Raw genomic sequence first — 17494 nt, 5'->3', positions numbered from 1 at the left:
AAAAGCACCACACCTAATTCTCACGTAACAAACTACTCCGAAAGTAAAGTGAAGTGCAGGTGCATTACCAAGAACGCAGTCAGCCCTCTTGAAAGAAGTCAAGAACGGAAACAAGATCTGGAACAATAAGACCCGAAGAAAGGGAGGATTAAAGGAACCTCAGGGACAGCGACGTCGAAGGAACTTTCAATTAACTCTCGCTTGACGCGACGCAGAGGCGATTTACCAAGTCGAGGCGACTTCTCGAGAGAGCCCAATAGGGTGAAACGTGATTTTTTTGTGGCGTGCCCCTTCTACAACCAATCTGGACGCGAAGGATGCACTTGGCGCGGTGTGCCGCTCGACCAGCGTAGTTTTCTGGCGCTGGCAGGCAGACAGAGCAGCTGTTTCCAGGCTGGAGTAGCGGGCTGAAAGTTCAGTCTCGTTGCGACCGTCGGCGAGGTCGTGTCGTAGCGAACCGTTTTCGCGGCCGCGCTTTGCCTTCTTGCCACGTGCGCTCCTCCCTTTCTGTCTTCGTTCCTCGCCTGCTTCTTCCGCCGAACTTGAACATCTTGGAGAACCGGCTTCCGGTGAAGCTTCCATTGGCGGACGAACACGCGATCTGCACGTTGCTCTGCTGTCTTCGCGGGTGGGAGGAGACTATCTTCAGCAGGACACAAGAGGAACTTAATATCATCGAGAAGAGTGAGTACCAAAAGCAATTTTTTTTTACTGTCACACATGTAGTTTTGTGAATTGCGTATTTACGCAAATATTGCGCGTTGTTTATTAAGTTGCGCTACGTGGGACCTTGACGATGGTAGGCTAATGAATAAACACTTGCTAGAGGAATTTTCTTGTGTCACGTTCTGTGGGAGTTCTGGTATTTCTTTGAGACTCGAGTTTCTTTCAGTGGGGAAATCAAGGATATACGAGTAACACGCGAGGTAGTTGACAAGTGGGTATTCGTAAAAGAAACTCGTTAGTCAAATTACTAGAAATTAATATGATTCTTCGATATGATCTCGCTGTCAATACTCATCTCCTTCTCTGCGTCATGTAAATCGTGTTTAGTTTTCCGTCACGACGTGCAATCAATGTCAATGCTTGTTTCGTGTAGCGAAAGTGGATTTCTGAATTCACGTTTTCGCGTTGAGGATCGTGCGCTCCTTTGTGTCCGCCTCGCGCGGCAGGCTTTTCTGCCTTGGACCGCCCGCGTGTATCGGCTGGTCACTTCGGGGAATCGCAAAAAGACGGTAAATGCATATGTCGCTTGGGTCGATATGCAGTCTGGGACGCAACTTGCCTTCGTGGACCCCTGAGACGACCGACTTTCGAATATTTTGCGGGACGCGCGTTTTATTTCGCGCCGACGTGCCGTCGGCTCGCACCATGAGGAATTCCGACCTCTTCGGAATATTTTTACCCTTTGCCTGCACTCCATTTGTCTACCAGATCCCTCTCTAAACGCCAATGAATTCGAACTCATTATTAAATCCTGCTAGTCGAACTTCAATTATTTCTTCTATCGAATTGACATTCGGATCAGAAGTTTCTGTGCGGTAGTTGCTCCGAAGAATCCTCTATAAATGTTAAACTATTGCAAAGAACAGAGCTCGTAAACCTTCCTTGCATTTTACGATTCTCCTCCGAACGAGGTTCTAAAAAACCTTAGGCTCGCGCATTGGAAATAGTCTTATGGCAGGGCTAAAGTGTTCCCAGTCGAACTAGTTGGTAGCTAGAGGATACAGCAGCCTGTATTGTCTGACTGCATTGAAATTTTATCATCTCCTGTCAGCAGTAAATCGACTGCAGTTAGAGTTGCAACGTGAATGCCCCTGCTTGTGGGACCGATCCAGATACCTGCGTTTGTTCACTCGATCGCATGATTAACAACTCATTGTAAAGTTAGCCTACAAAATTGAACGACCACGAGGCGATTGCCTCTTCTTTCCCGCTTTCGTTCCGCTCGTTTATCGCGGGAAGTGTTTGCGGACGCTGCAGTAACCGGAGCTACGTGGCAGGTGTAATTATCTCACCGGTGACACATGTCGCGTGAGTAAATTAGTCCCTCCGGCTTAGTATGGGGCAGAATCATCGTTGTAATGTGATTTAAAAGCGCGTCACAGAAGGCTTTCCCCGAGACTCGAAAAGCTCGCCCTCTTTCTCGAACACCGTGGAAGCCCCTATCGAGGAATGTTTATTTCCCGCCTGCCAACTTGGGTTCGGGCTTAAAATAGAGGCCTTGGAAGAACGGGCGCATCGAAAGCGGAAATAAATAGTGCTCTACGTAGTTTCGCCGAATGACTGCCCGATGCTGGGCCGATTTTCAACTTCCAAGCAGCGAGGTGGCTGCAAGGGTGTTCTAGGGAAGATTTTCTTAATTCTTTTGTAGTGTACTGGTTGGACTGCGTATTGGTAAGCGCTTCACCTTGTCAGACCAGATGAATACCAGTTATTGCTGGGAAGGGTGCAATGAGTCCTTGAAACTGGTAGGCTCGACCTGAGATGTTCTGCATTCATAGATTTTCAATATAAACTATACAGTATTTATTCACTGCAATCTGGCGCAAGCGATGAGTTTTTTTGCAGGAGTTGGTAAGAAAATACTATAATTTATTTGTAAAAGTGCTTAGAGCGATCTGGATTCTCGTAATTATTTTCCTTTTAAAACGATACTAAATATGCCATCTCGTTATCTCATTTTCATAATTACTTAGCTATGAATGTGTCAATAACCCCAAGACCACCCTATATATACGGGAATGAATGAATTAAATGCAACTAAATCTCTTTTTACGAGAATTCAATGACGTTATTAAGAAACCCCTTGAGTAAAGATTGAACCCCGTTTCTAAAGACCACCGAGATCTGCAGATTCCTTTGGCGCACGCGAACGGTCCATCCAACGAGCAGTTTTCTGTTTTACATTTCCTGCTGCCTTTATGTACAGAATCGAGTCCACATTTATGATAAGTGGGAAGGTTTCGCAATCGGTTGAACCTCAAGGAGTAGACGTGATTCATTTGTCTTTTTGGGAACGTGGCGTTAATTAATAACGGAGTTACGATCCAACGTACGGAGCAGCAAGACGCCAGAGACGATCGATTCTCTCCGCGAGAGTCGTAAAATCTCGGGACGGTAATGCGCAAAATTAAAGATCGTCTAATTGAAGACGAAACGACCGGGGCGGTGCAGACGCGCGCGTTAAAGGAATATAAAGTTTCATCGCGCGAAACGGCTATAAATTTCGAATCCATTTTCTAACGTGCCAGTCACGGAACGAATCTAGCTGGTCCGATTTCTCGCGAATAGTCGAATGCACTCGCGAAACGGGGCCATCGTACCCGCTGGCCAATTATCGTTTACATTTAAGGGCGCTGAGAAACTCGGAACCTGGATGAAACTGCGTTTCCAAAACTTTTCGCTGCCATACTGCGGGCCATTTCGATACTCGAAACTTCGCTCATGGAAATGTAACAGAACATATGTGATAAATATTAAAACAAGTGCGAAGTTTAATTCTCCACAAAAAGGAAATGCTCCATTCTGATCATTATTTTCATTTCTTTTTATGTTTACGTAAGTTCAGACTGAATAATATTATGCTTGGATATACTGCAGTGGCACTGAATGAATTGCAATAAAAATGGAGAAAAAATTAGCTACGCGAGACATTATTGAGGTCGAGGAATCAAGTTTTTTCAAGTTTCATCTTCGAAAGGTGAAGCACTGGAGGATTCTCTATGCCGGAAATATCGAAAGTGGAATCTTTTGGCTCTCCCGAGGAATGTTACTGCCAAGCCGAAATTGATACGGATAAAAGTCGCAGGACGGTGAAAAAAAGAATCGTCAGTAAATCGTCGTGTTTCTCTTAGTTTCAGTAATATTGATCTTGTCTGGCTGACGATGAAGGTCCAGCTCTACTTGGACGTTTTCATACACATCATAACATCCAGAAAAATCAAAGGAAAAGTGAGTTTCCTGAAGAAAAAAAGCATTCAGTTTCTAATCCCATTAAAGCTTATATCGTTAATCTCGATGGGCAGAGTAGCGCAGTATCATAAATTTGATCGAAAGCAGCACATTCCAATCCTCCCTGGTTCGAGGTGCATCAAATCGAAAGACAGACGAGCGTTATCGTTTCCACATCGATTCTGCACCGCCTTCGAATCGAACGGCCAGTATCGAGACGAACTAAACGCAGACGGATCGTAATATGGTCTTTAACAGACAACGTGCGACGTAAACGTTGCCTATTCGGTGAACGATTGTTGACGCTCGAGATATCCAGAGGGCTGTTCGCGTGCGTTTATCGGCGAATAACTTTCTCGTAGTATGTTAACGACACCGGACGGGTAACTTTATATCCTCGTTTCAGATAGAACGATCGCTACTTCTACGGGGATAGTCGGTAGGCGGGCACTAGGTACTTGAATAACACGCGTTGAAGTTAATAGTCCGCTCGTGTGTGCAGTACGTGGTCGATCGTGGATGAGTTTATAGCGGTTTTTATGCCACCGTGTCTGGACGTTCATTCCGCGTCTCTTTAATTATTCGTGGCTCGGACGTACCAGCAAAGACACCTACTTTTTGCGTTCGCGATGTTCCTAAAGTTACATAATCGGGGAAACTCTGAGACGAGCTGCTGCTCCTGATTTTGTTTTCAATTTATGCTTGAGAACTCCGAGTGGATGGTCAAGAGTCGTAAACAGGAAACTTTTTTTGGAGTTATAGCTGGTATTAATTTAGACTATACATGCTATGATTTAGAAATACGAGCCAGAACTTCTATTCTGAGTAGGAACACTTGAGGGAAAATTTGTTTCTACGAGGATGGTTTAAAGAAGAGCTGAATTCTCGATGAGCAGAACCTGCTTTATAAATCACTTGAAAAGCAAATGAGCTAATTTCCTCTGAGCTGGTCGAAATCAATGGGATCTAGACAAGGGATCTAGCGTACGGCTCATTACTTTCCAGATCGCTCGTTTTATCTTTCGCGAATCGATTTTATTACACGGTCAGATATTTCGCGTCTCGGGCGATATTGCGCGATCAATATTGATAAACGAACTGCGCTCGCTCATTACTAAGACCGATCTCTCGGCGGATCTATTTATAGACGGGCAGGTATCTCGATCTTTGACCAAGTTGCTGAGTAAACCGATCGGTAAGACCTGGTGTTTACTCATCTTCTCGAAGCCACTGCGCTTCACCGATGATTCTACGTAGCTGATTGCATCGTATCGCCCCGGGATCGTTACATTGTCGTAACGAACCAGGGGACGAGTGGACGTCTTTATCATCTTAACCGATTGAAAAGCGGATTGAAGGCACTTGTCTGCCTCCTTCGCCCATCCTCTCCGAAGATTATGCGGCTCTGTTCGTAATCTCTCAACGATTCTTGATAACCGTTTGCTCTTGGTCCAATTTGTCCGTGGAGATCGAAAAGACAAATTGAGCGGAAATTGAATATGTATTATAATGAAAGGCTGTGAGAGTTGAGGAAAGTAGTTATTTTATGATTTCCCAAGTGATTAGATTCTCTATCGCGCGTGTTCTGGGATTAAAAGCCTTAATCCGTTCGCGGCATGTTACGAAATTCGATATTTTATGCAGATTTGAGGCTCCGACGGTGGTGGGTTAAACCGTATTACGGCACCGTAGGTGTTAGATTCCATTTGATGGTTCCCATGGTCGTAACTCGGCCTCGGACCGCCCATGGTGACCCATTGTGGCTGCCGTCGGCCGAATATTCATCCCACTGCTCTTTGCTCGCATTTCTTTAGAACAGGGTCATTGCATTTCGCGCAAATGAAATCAACAGCTTTTCAGTCCGCTAGACATCCGATTTCACGCGTCCGCTGAACGAAATTAAAGGTAAAGCGAGCCTGCGAGCCAAAATCCGTTATATGGCTATCAAAAACCGATCTTGATTCAGGGAACCGTTTAAACACATGCAAATATCCCTGGTAGCAGATCAAACGTGAAGTCATTATGCGGCGCGATAAATTATCAGTGAGTATAAATCGCTGCGACGCAACCGGTTCAAAGCGCGGAAGAGGCAAAAAACTCGTGTAACAAGACGTTGAACGGCCGTTTAACAAAGGTTGAACGTTAATGGGCTTTTGATAGCGACAGCCTGCGAGCTCGGAAGCGGAACAAGCCGTGTCGATTGGACCTCGTTCATTTTCGCGTGTCGTGAGTCTGTTCCTCCGTCGTTAATCACGCAATTCGTATCATCTCGGAAGTCCAGCCAGTCGAGAGAAAACTTTGGACGAGTTTTCTTCTTCAGACCCGATCGCAATTACGGTTTCCTCGCTTTTCGACGGGGGTCTGAAAGTTTCGTCGCGCGTCCGAGACGATTAGAGGCTCTCCAACAGTTACTACATAGACATCGATCACGAACAACGACCGAGCGCAATAATTCACGTTTATCAAATTGCTAGAAATGCGTCGTGAGCGTGGCGATTAATCACACTAGGGCCTGTGACTCGAATAACGTATTCCAGCGAGCAACTGCGATTCATCTTGCGCCTCGCCAACTTTCCGCGTACACGTTTCTCGTACGTATCACAGCAAGGTCCTCGAACTCGTCCTTTTCCAATGTTACTGCATTTTTTAGAGACGATACTACTCAATAATTTTAGAAGCATGAGTACTTATAGTTAGGTACCTGCAAAAGGTGCATCAAACCTGAAGACGGATACGTTGACTGTTTCCTGCATGGTGTTCTCACGTAATTACGTCCCTAATTTTCGGCCTATTTCCGACCATTGACCCCCTCTCGCTTTCGCCACAGTCCACGCGCTAGCGAATAGTTTTTCGTCCAACCAAATTCCTGGCAAATTGAGGCAGAAAACTGGCGCGCAGGTTGTTAACTGGTCGCGTTGCGTACCAACCATTTCGGGAGTATAAGAATCTTAAGTACCCGAAGCCGTCGGGGCCCGAGCACTCCACGTTGCACTCGCCGCTTCATTTTGGCACCAGAACCACCGGCTGCACCCCCGTCGCTTTTTGTGCCCGGGCAACGAACGCCTTCAAGTGCCACCGCGAACATCTCGCCCGACTAAATGGCTTTCAGGGATGGTGGGGACTGTGCCTTTCGTAGGACTGTGAGAACCCTGGCTGGGTTAATGCCTGGTCGCTAGGGAAACTAATCGCCAGTGTGATATGAAGCTGATACGAGTAGCCTTCGGTGCACTGGTGCCACTTGGAGCAGAAGTTACTAGGTGGTCGGAGTTCTAAGCGGGGAAAGTACTCTTGTGGTTAGGGACATATAGTGATCTCGTGTGTATAATCAATTGCGCGACGAAAATAGAGTTGGTACATTTAGGAACACGAGAGCAGAGGACAGTCGACGAGCTTGGGGGTAAATTTACTCTTCTTGGAGTAACCTGGCTCTCTAGAATTTCTGGGAAAAAGTTCCTGTGATAACTCAGGGGATTTAGTCTATAACGAACTGGTGTCACCCTTCTATTATATCTCCTCTATTTGCTTAAGTTGTTCGAATCCATGGTTAAAGGGGCTCCAACAATTCCCTGTAGCGATCATTCCAGGTAGGAATTTTCCAACATGGATTTCCATCCAAAAACTCAGAGACCTGGACGCGAACAAAAGCAGGGTTTCGATTTTCTTCGAGGCTCGTCGAATCTGTTTGCCAACTGGCATAACCGCTTCAGGTAGATGGCGACAGAAATGAAAGTTCGGGGAAGGAATTCATCTGGGAACTAGAAGACCTACATCGAATCAAATTGTTACTTATTAATTTTTGCAAAGTGGAAATCTCTGCAGTTCACACAGTTTCACGCGTTTTCTCGGTACACGAGCGAGAGTTTATGGTCCATTGTTTCTTCGCGCTGACTGTAACGAGTCCTCTTTCGCGCGTTTACTTTTCTTTCCTGTCCACTTAATCCCGTTCCCTTGTATAGGTCTGCTTGTCTCGTGTTGACACTTGTTTATTTGTCACGGGTATTACGTCTGGGACAGTAATGGATACGTGGAGCGGTACTGGTAACCGTTGAACGCAGAATAATAATAGGACCCGGCAACGATTCAACGCGGCTTGCACACACCGTGACTAATTCGTAACTGGCCTTGTAATTCATTTTTCCCCTGGCCGTTTCTCCCGTGTCACCACCGCTATTTTACGCCCTGGGCTCGCTTCACGCGCTGTACCACATAGTCGACGTCAGGTATTCAGTCAAGATGGAATAAGCTGTCTAAGTGGTTTAAGGATTGCATAAAAGATGAACGGAGCAACAGAACTCAAAAGAAGATACTGTGAATAATTCCTAAGTACTCAAAGTATGAATCACTGGATCAAAAATCCATCCTTTCTAGAGAAATTGGGGTAATGTAATCGTACGCACTTTCATTACAAGAGGAAAGATTAGAAGTCAAACCGTAGACATAGTTGGAATATATTACGATATAATATGCCAACCTTTAACGGAACTTTCACTTCCTCTGGAGTGATTTACGGCATTCGTTAGGGGACTTTTTTCTCAGGCTTTAATATTTCCTAGCAATAGGGGGAATCGAGACGAATTGCCTTCCAGTCTGTTGACGTTAAGCAGAGTCGATTTAGAAACCAGATCGCGGGTATTTAGATATATGGAGTCGCGTGGGCAGAGGTACATTCATCTCGAAGAGATTTATAAGTTAATCGGGCGTAATGGGTCTTCAGCACCACCCCGATAGAGTGGCACAGAGTGCATCTGCCCGTCTGCGCAGTCGCATATGTAATTCTTTCTTGAGCCCAGGGGTCAGCCCTTAGAAGGCTAGATACAGATGTATTAGATAGCAAGTGTGACTCATAGGGCTTTCGTACGGTGTCTCTAACCTTTGTAGAATTAAGATTGCTTTACGACCGTGTCGCGATAATATCTTTAATGATATCTCTTTACTCTCTCTTCCGTCAGGGTAATTCCCTCTAATACGCTCATTCAGGAAATAAAACTGAAGAATATGGAGAAAGAAAAGGACCACAGGAAAGTTCTAAGTAGAGACACGTAATTGAGATCGAGGATAGTGGAAAACAGGGTACAAAAAATAATTAATCTCGAATTAAATTGCCTATTATCAGTAATACTGGAATTACAGTACGTATGTCATAAACCTATTTATTAATGCAAGCATTGAATACAATCTTCATTTTTTCGGAGGCACGGTCGTCTCCACAGAAGCCAGAATAGTACAGTTGCCAGAAGTTATCGCGGTAATTAATATTCTTGCGACATTAAATGCATCCAACCCGACACCGAGCAAGGCGTTGCTGATGAAGCACGATCATCGTTCTCCCGCGTCGTGCTCTTATCTCTCTTCTTCTCGCTGGCAAACATCGTTTCGCAGCGAAAATCCACGCTCGAACAACCTAACACCGAGCCACTGATTGGTATTCGGCTCGTTAAAAGGGTTACCAGTAGGAATCGTATAATTTAAGCAGGAGCTGCGTGCACAGTATCGGCCAGGTGTGTCGCGTTCGCTCTGTTTGCTTAGCACGAGACTGTTGGCACGCGAGAATCGACCCGAAAGCACTGTCGCGAGGACCTATCTTCCCAGAAACTAGGAATTTCCACGTGGCCCTATCTCACTGAATATCCTCCAGTTGGATTGCGTGAGCGAATTTGTGGATGCAGAGCAATCGAGGACACGATTACGCAATCCGATCTTTTCTCCAGCATCGCGACTACGTATCGTATTCTGAAGTAAACAAGAAACGCAGTCGCGTCCTGCTCGAGGCCTACTCGGCGATGAAGGAAGAGGCATGCGGTAATTGCTTGGCGAAGGCAAAGAAGAAAACATTGAGGCATGGATGCAAAGTGTTTTACGATCGATGCTGCGCAGGAAAGATTCCAGGAAGTTTTTTCGCGGTAGTGCATTAACCGGCGATAAATATATCCGAACGTCTAACTCATTTACGCCGTGCTGAATGTTAATACCGTGGGCCAGCGATACGGGAACATTGTCGCCGGGCAGGCGTCCAATTCTTGAGCCATAGACGAACCCGGCGACCGTGAAGCTTCGGAGTGTTAAGGCTAATGGTCTCTACTGCTACGCGTCTGCTATTCAATCCTGAGCTTCCACTTGGTACTAACTATTCGGTAAGCTTTCATCGTCGGCGACCGACAAATTGCAAATTCTTTGGTCGATCGATTGGCTAACAGTTGTTCAGTAACTCTGGGGAGTCCATAAATTCCAGGCTCGCATAGCTGCTGATCAAGGTTCTCTCGCTGCTCATGAATTTTCCGGTTATCCTATCGCGAACGAATCGCTGCGGATTTATTATTCATCGAAACGGACACGCAACGAGCCGCTAACGCGATCGATGCCGCAAATGAGACCGCCTCGCATCGCGACAACTTAATCGGCGCACTTAGGGAACCATCGAAGCATGGAGCGATCCCGGAACGAGCCCCCCGTGGCATTTGGATCTTGTTACGATGCCAGAATGCACGGGGTGGTCGAACGTTTCCCCTCGATGTGTCAGATAAGGCTGATAACGATAGACAGGTCTCGAGAGGAGGTTTGTTTATTTCTTCCTGGGGTATACAGTTTTCTTTATCAATTTCTGACATACGCGGGACGAACTCCATACACGAGGTATCTTTGATTGGAAAACTGGTAAACAATTTCGTCCTTGGGTGTCCTGAATCACTGGATGACTCGTGATATCGAATTTGCCTTGAGACCGGCTATCAGTCACTGATAAGAGAAATACAGATGATGATTTCCTCTTTTAACTCTTCTGTTTAGTGAGTATAAAAGTATTGAATATTCTGCGAGATAAATCAGGAAGCTGGTAAAAGTAGGTATTCCAGTTTTTGTCAAGTTCTTAATCTGGAAATCCTGCGGTCATTGCATTCAGCATATGGATTTATTTCTATCGTCGCGGAAACGGTGGCGTACAGCGTTACAAAACGGATACGGTAAACCGTAGCAGCGATAAGTTAATTTTACGCGAGTGTATCGGGTTCTGCGACGTGTGCCATTCCAGATTAAGCGCAAGACGTTGCCGCCACGTTATCAGCATCGCAGCGATACGATAAATAAACAGCGACGATAACAGAGAAACGATAAGTCGACCGGGACTAGTTGATCGGTTGTGGAACAACGTGTCTGGTAAACGGTAGATCGATTTGCAATTAAAATCCATTGTCGAAATCGGTCACAGTGAGGATTCGACTGTTCGCTCAGACTACAAAAAAACTGACCGGGAGTTGAAGTTATTGGTAATCAGATATTGCCTAAAGGATCGGCGGAAGGGTACATGAAAGGTCGAGGATGCTCGCCACCTCCTAGGATCGCGAATCCCGAAACTCTGGAATATGTAATGGGAAACTACACGGCTTGTATAATTTTACAGCGAAACGTGATATGTCCGCCTAAGCCTGACCACCTCTCAACGAGCTGCTACAGAGAGGTATCGTTTTTCGCTTCGGAAAAAGTGCAGCTCGATGAAATTCGGGGTTCGTGGCGTAAAACGAAGAGCCGACGGGTGCAATTTCTGTCCCGAGTTCCTTGCGTCACAGGTTGGGAATCTCGCGTGCCAAGATGCGGTGGAGCTCGTGGGAGATTAACGAGGAATCGCGGGGCGAAATTTTGATTGCATCGCGGCCGATGGGCGCATGAAAGGCACCGGTTTATAACGCGCGCGATTCCTCGCGCCTATGTAAATGCGCGATTCATAGCGCGGTCGGGCCGCGATTTATTAAAGCATCAGCCCATTCACGGCATGCTGAAAACCCCGCCAGGCGGCCCTACGACTTGCCAAGTCATCGCCATTCGATTTGCATAACGTCGAGTGGCGACCTCCCCGCGTGCAAAATTATGTCCCGCGAGACCCAAGCGTTATTACGTTCTTCGGTTGGACACGTTGTGTCCTTTGACTTGGAGCCTATCTCTCGATTCCTATCGCTGCCTTCGTCCTGTACTTTGTGCTATACTATATTGCCTCAACTACCTGGGAAGATAGAATTTGAGGAAATAATTGGGAAAAGATTGCGTTCAAGTCAATTCAAATTAGTTCCTGAATAGAAGAATAAGAAGTTTTGGGTCCTCCGGCAATGACTCCGAAATTTTTCAATCTGTCCTCAGATGAGAGTTTCAAAGGACCATTATTCTTCATCAGGGACTCAGTGGAGCCCCTGCTAACTCAGGACCCACGGTGAAATATTTAAACACTATTTGATAAACATCGAAGGAACGTGGGATCTGTTTGTCAGGAATTAACATAATTACAGGCAACAAAGGACGAGCTAAAGAGCAGCTTTAAAGCTGGACAGGGGTCTCCCTGTTTTTCTTTGCCCAAGGTCCTCGTAGCCAATTTTTCCCCCTGTCCCACGTCATTGTGCTCGACGAGAACTGGTCGTGTGTTCGGGGAGGGCTTCAGGGAAAATCATAGAGAGAGGCAATGTCCGGTGTGTCCAGTAAAGACAGCTCGGTGGGAATATTGTCGGACCATATGTTACCGAAACGTGGTCAGCTGTTTATGACGCTGCCCAAACTGTCCCCACCGAAGGGGGAGTATCGATTGTCCATTTATCAATCGTATCGGCTCTTGATCCTACCGATACTGCGGGAGCATAGTCGATTGAACGAGGAGGGGAAATGAAACGACTTGGACGATCGTGAAAGGGGATTCGGGCATTTCTGAGGGTCGATATCTGTCGCGATTGCGAACGATAAACCGGACCCTCGACTGCTCTGGCAACGTTTCTTTTCTGTCTGTTACGCTGATTCGTTTCTATGGGAGGTACCCCCTCTGACATGAACAGATTGATATTTTATGGAGTAAATATAGCTACGGGCTGAAAATCTCGGATTCTTGACCTTTCTTATTTTCTATCAAGCAAGAATTTTTATCCCACACGACAGCACTTGTCACGCGAGAAGATAGAAGCTGACAAAGTGAAAGAAAAGCTCCATCAACTAGAAGCATGTCCCCCGCAAAGCAAGAGGGAGCGCAGAGTTCAAAGATCGCGTCGGAAACAGTTGGAGCGCTTAGATGTATTTTCAATGGCTCATTTGAAAATTACACGTCATTCTCGCGTCAGCCTGATCCTGGCTACTTGGACGTTTGAAGACGTTGCGTGACCTCAGCTGGCCCCAGCGTGCCTTACACCAGTTTTTCATCAGTCTCCATCGGTTTACATGACTCACGGCTGTGCCGAGAGGTTACGAGAGCGTCGATCAACGTGTTTCACTGATTCAGCATTCAGCGATTTTTTCTGCAGAGCTTTAATTTCAAGGGGTAAAACCACGCGAACGGATGCCATGAACCTTGAGGAATGAGAGTTGACGGATTGATGGCCATGCATGTCGAGGTAACCGTAAATCCTCGTAGACAAACAAAACAACTGTTTGTTATTCACAGAAGAGCGTTCTAAACGACATATTATATTGATTCCTCGGCCGTGGTTCGGTACGAGCAGACACTCGACAATTTCGTGCTGCACTCGCTGCAATATTGGGAAATGTTCCTTCGCGTGGGAAAGCAAGGGTGGGTCGTGCTTGGTTTATCGGTGACGTGAAGGGGAGAGGTGACGAACGTCGATGGTGCGAATAGTCGTTGACGAGATTGAAGGAATGACGAAAAAAATGGAGGAAAAGTGACGTCAATAGATGCATAGGGATCATTTGTTGCATATTTTTGGACAAAAAAGGGTCACACGGTGCATACTAATCATTTTCCAGACTTTTTCTCTCGCGCTTATGAAGAATCGTTAATTAGCTTAGCTTATTCGGTTAGTGATGCACTTATTTCGAGATACGGATTGGTATGCAGAGTGCATAAATCATTCACTTGGGGCGTATATCAACACCTAATTAAAAGCAGGGGAATCTAAACAGTCTGCCAATGAATTATTACGTTCCTTCCGTCGCGCTATTCTAGGCCTTCGATCCTCTAAAGCAGAGTTCAGTAACAGCTGCCTCTGCTCGATCACGCGAGTTCATCGAGTTGAGGGTGAATTTACAGCCTCGTCATTAACGAATAACTTCGAAACAGGGGAATAACTCTGATTATTTGAGAAGTAAACGAACCAAGAAGCAGCTTAAAATGATTTCTAATTCCTCGACAAATCGTCTCGGTGTAGTAGTATCGCTGCCCATACTGCGACAATCTCGATCAGGCTGATAAAAATCCAGTGGCTTTCCTCTGCGGCAGCCAACTGGAAAAATAGTTTCTCAGAACCAGTTAATCCCGTTGGGGCGCGAGAAAGGGGGTTGGAGTGGCGGCGACGAAATCGTTTTGAATCCAGTCGATCGATCATCCCCGGTACCCAGCAGGCACAGTGTGCCCCGCTGGGCCGTGCATAATGTATGCGACTAATTACCAGTCGTTTCATTGGCTGTAATTTCACGTCGGATTCCATGTGCCGTCTTGTTTCTTAATGGCTCGTCAGCTGACGCAGCCACCCACACGAGCCGATCCCACGATTCACCCGTTCCGTTTAATCGAACCTGTCTCGATGCAAATGCAACGGATCACGGAGCAGCGTTGACGGTGCTCCCTTCTTCGCTAATTAGACGCATTCTTGTCTTGACGGGATCACGTCGTTGGATCTGGTTCCCAGTGCGATTCATTCCTTGCTCGAAAGGGCTTTGATCGCGTGACTTGGAACGGTAAATTACTGAACTACTGCTGTATGCTTATCAGGATTTGGATAGGTTTACTGCTCCAGTTACTTAGGCTTTGCTTTCCCTTTGATGAGTCCTGAAAAATGTTCAGGGAAAGAAAGACAGCTATGGCAAAGCTGCCCTGGGGTTCTCACAAAAGGTAATTTGTTGGAAATCGAAGCAGTAAAATCGCTGAGCAAAGCGACAGAAAAACGAGTTTTCTACTGTCGCGTGGTATTATCGTCGACAATACGCGATAAGCGTGAGCATTCTCTGACTCTGGCCGTGCTATTGTTCGAAAAGGTCATACGGCGCTCGTGCTGGCATAGCAACGAACCGATCGCCTATTTAAATACAATCACGAAAAAGAAGTCCTCGTGGCTACGGCTAATTGCGTGACATCTACGACACTTGACTGTGCCTTCCTCGTTACGTTGAAAGCACGAAGAAAAATTGAAGGGGATATTAGAGTTCGCTACTGAGAAAATAGTATAATGGATTCGCTAACAAGAACAGATCTAGCAGAGGTCACACTCCAAACGCAAGGATATTCGATATTAAAACAAAGAGGAACCTTTCCGAGGAACCGAAACGTCGTTGGAAAACTTGGAAGAATAGAATTTCATGGAAATTTCTCTAATGGTGAACGTGAAAAGCATCGCCAATAATAAAAACTCGTCGAAAGAATGCCGCAGACGAGAAACTGTGAGGACATTCAACCTTTCCTATCGAACCAATTCAACGACTTGAACGCTCCCGGAGGAGAGTCTATCGGCTGATAAAAATGAATTCAATATCAATGGTGATCGTTTGGAAATCCATAAAAAGTAATTCCTTCGTCGAAAGGTTTTCTCTGAGCTGTTGGTGCGGTAACTATAACTCCTACCGTTTAATCTGTTATGACTCTGCGTGGTCAGGGCTAATGCAATGAGGTGAAATCAGCCTGGCAATTAGTCGGTGCGAACGGGACATGACAGGAGGGTTGCTCTCGGAGGGAAAGGGACACGTGGGTGGGTAGATAGAGGGTACGATAATCCGTGTAAGGGAAATCTCGGTGAACGGAAGGCTCGAACAATGGGCGGGATCTCGTGACGATGACTTGTCGGCTGTCTTGGCCCGTGCGAAGTACATTAAATCGCACTTAACTCTCTTTGCTCGCTTATCGACCGTTATTACTCTTTCGGTCGCGCAGAGTGTGCACGTTTTATTGTCCCGATGCGTGATAGTTCTAATTGGCTTATTCCGCTCCTGTCTGAGCAGGAAACGCGTTGCGAGATGTCGGCTAAATCGCTGTTGCTAGTATCAGTCCACTGAGAAATGCTCGCGGAAACGACAAGCCCTCTCGCTGTATTTGGCGCTGTCCCCTGTCTCACGCGAGCCGATAAAACATTGCGTCGATAGATGTTAGAGACTGGGAAACACGATTACGAAAGTGGTATACAGAGGCTGGGTACAAAATGGTACAAATTACTGAGAAATGGAAAATGGAATTCTTTTTGAGTGTTTATATAAAGCAGTTTGATTTTAAATGAAATCTTATCCCATGCAGCTAGTTGAAAAAGACAAGTTAATTGCACGGTAATGATCGTGGCTCGTTACACGTGGTATGCAAGAAAAAGCACAACTTCATCCGTAGTTAGAGGAATTGCAAACTTTTCCGTTTACGCATGTCCACAGTTTTCTTGTCCGACACTTAAGGTAACTATCAATCAACGTCAGAGAAAGGTTCAGACGGTGAGACAAGAAGATCCTCCTCCTTGTCACGCAGGAAAGTCACGGTACTCGATACTAGAGTACCTCTGTACTTCTGTAAAATGTGTCTGTAACCTGTCAAGAGTAAGAGTTTCATTCAATTTTGATTCTTCCTCTCATAGAAATTTGTCAAACCAACCAACAAATGAACCAACTACTATTGAGACACATCGCTGGCTCTTCAGCACCCTGTAAATCATGCATAATCCCCAGTGAACGCACGCTCGAACGCACGCTCGAACGCACGCTCGAACGCACGCTCGAACGCACGCTCGAACGCCTATCATCCTTTAACTCCAGTACCAAACCTTCGTACCAAACCCACACGTTAGGCTGTGTTATCTCTCTGAATACCTCGGTCATTCGTGACGGCGTGATGAGGAACTGCGTTATCTCAGCAGCTCTGGCAACACGTTCGATGCAGAAATGATTTACGAACGGATATACCGGTGGCAGCGTTAGGAACAAAGATAAAGGGATATTATTTGCGGCGGCGTCGCGACGTCGCGGACTAATAAGCGTACCCGGTCTAATTGGGATGAACCGTTCTGGCCGACTGGTCGTTATCGCGATGAACGCGTAGCTAATGGATGGTTTCGAGATCGGCTGGAAACGATCTTGCGATGGAACGGTCAGGGATTTTTTCGGCTCGTCCCGCGTGGGAGAGATTGTGCCGCGTACACGGCGTGCTCAATTCTCCACGGATGCATGCCAGGAGGAAACGTGCGTGGCGTTGTAAAACGCTCGCGAGCTTATTTATGCGTTATAAGTCGCGAAGCTGGCACACCGGATTATTAGACAAACGTTAACGACACACGCGGTACGCGTTTCCCTGATTAATGCACCAGGACGCTAGTCGCGCTGGGTGGCGCTAAGGAATCTTAATTGGATTTCCACATTTCACGCCTTTTTTCGCAATAACACTCGACCGACCGTCGATTCCGTGCCTTGTCATTCGCGGTATCGATAACAAGGAATGCCCTGTACTTTTAGATCTTTTTTTATATCGTGATACCGTTCCGCTCGATACATTCCGTGGGAACATTTTGTATTTTATGCCACAGCTGTCGAACAAAGTGAATTTTATTTGATAGGATTTAAGAGTGAAATTCCTGGATAGAGCCAAATGGCCAGGATCTAC

General features: G+C 46.2%; 1 protein-coding gene across 3 annotated transcripts in view; it reads left to right on the top strand.

The window, feature by feature from the left end:
• The first annotated feature begins 560 nt into the window (after positions 1–560).
• The window catches only part of Sulf1 (Extracellular sulfatase Sulf1), a 51956-nt gene continuing 35022 nt past the window's right edge, over positions 561–17494 (top strand). For 2 of the 3 annotated variants that reach the window (XM_076391128.1, XM_076391126.1), the window contains exon 1: positions 561–684. The gene's annotated coding sequence lies outside the window, so the exon portion shown is untranslated. The remainder of the gene's footprint in view (positions 685–17494) is intronic. The other variant, XM_076391127.1, reaches the window with a different exon arrangement.

This window comes from Calliopsis andreniformis, unplaced genomic scaffold (assembly GCF_051401765.1).
Source record: "Calliopsis andreniformis isolate RMS-2024a unplaced genomic scaffold, iyCalAndr_principal scaffold0022, whole genome shotgun sequence".
Classification (NCBI taxonomy): Eukaryota; Metazoa; Arthropoda; class Insecta; order Hymenoptera; family Andrenidae; genus Calliopsis; species Calliopsis andreniformis.
This window is presented reverse-complemented; position numbering and strand designations above follow the sequence as displayed.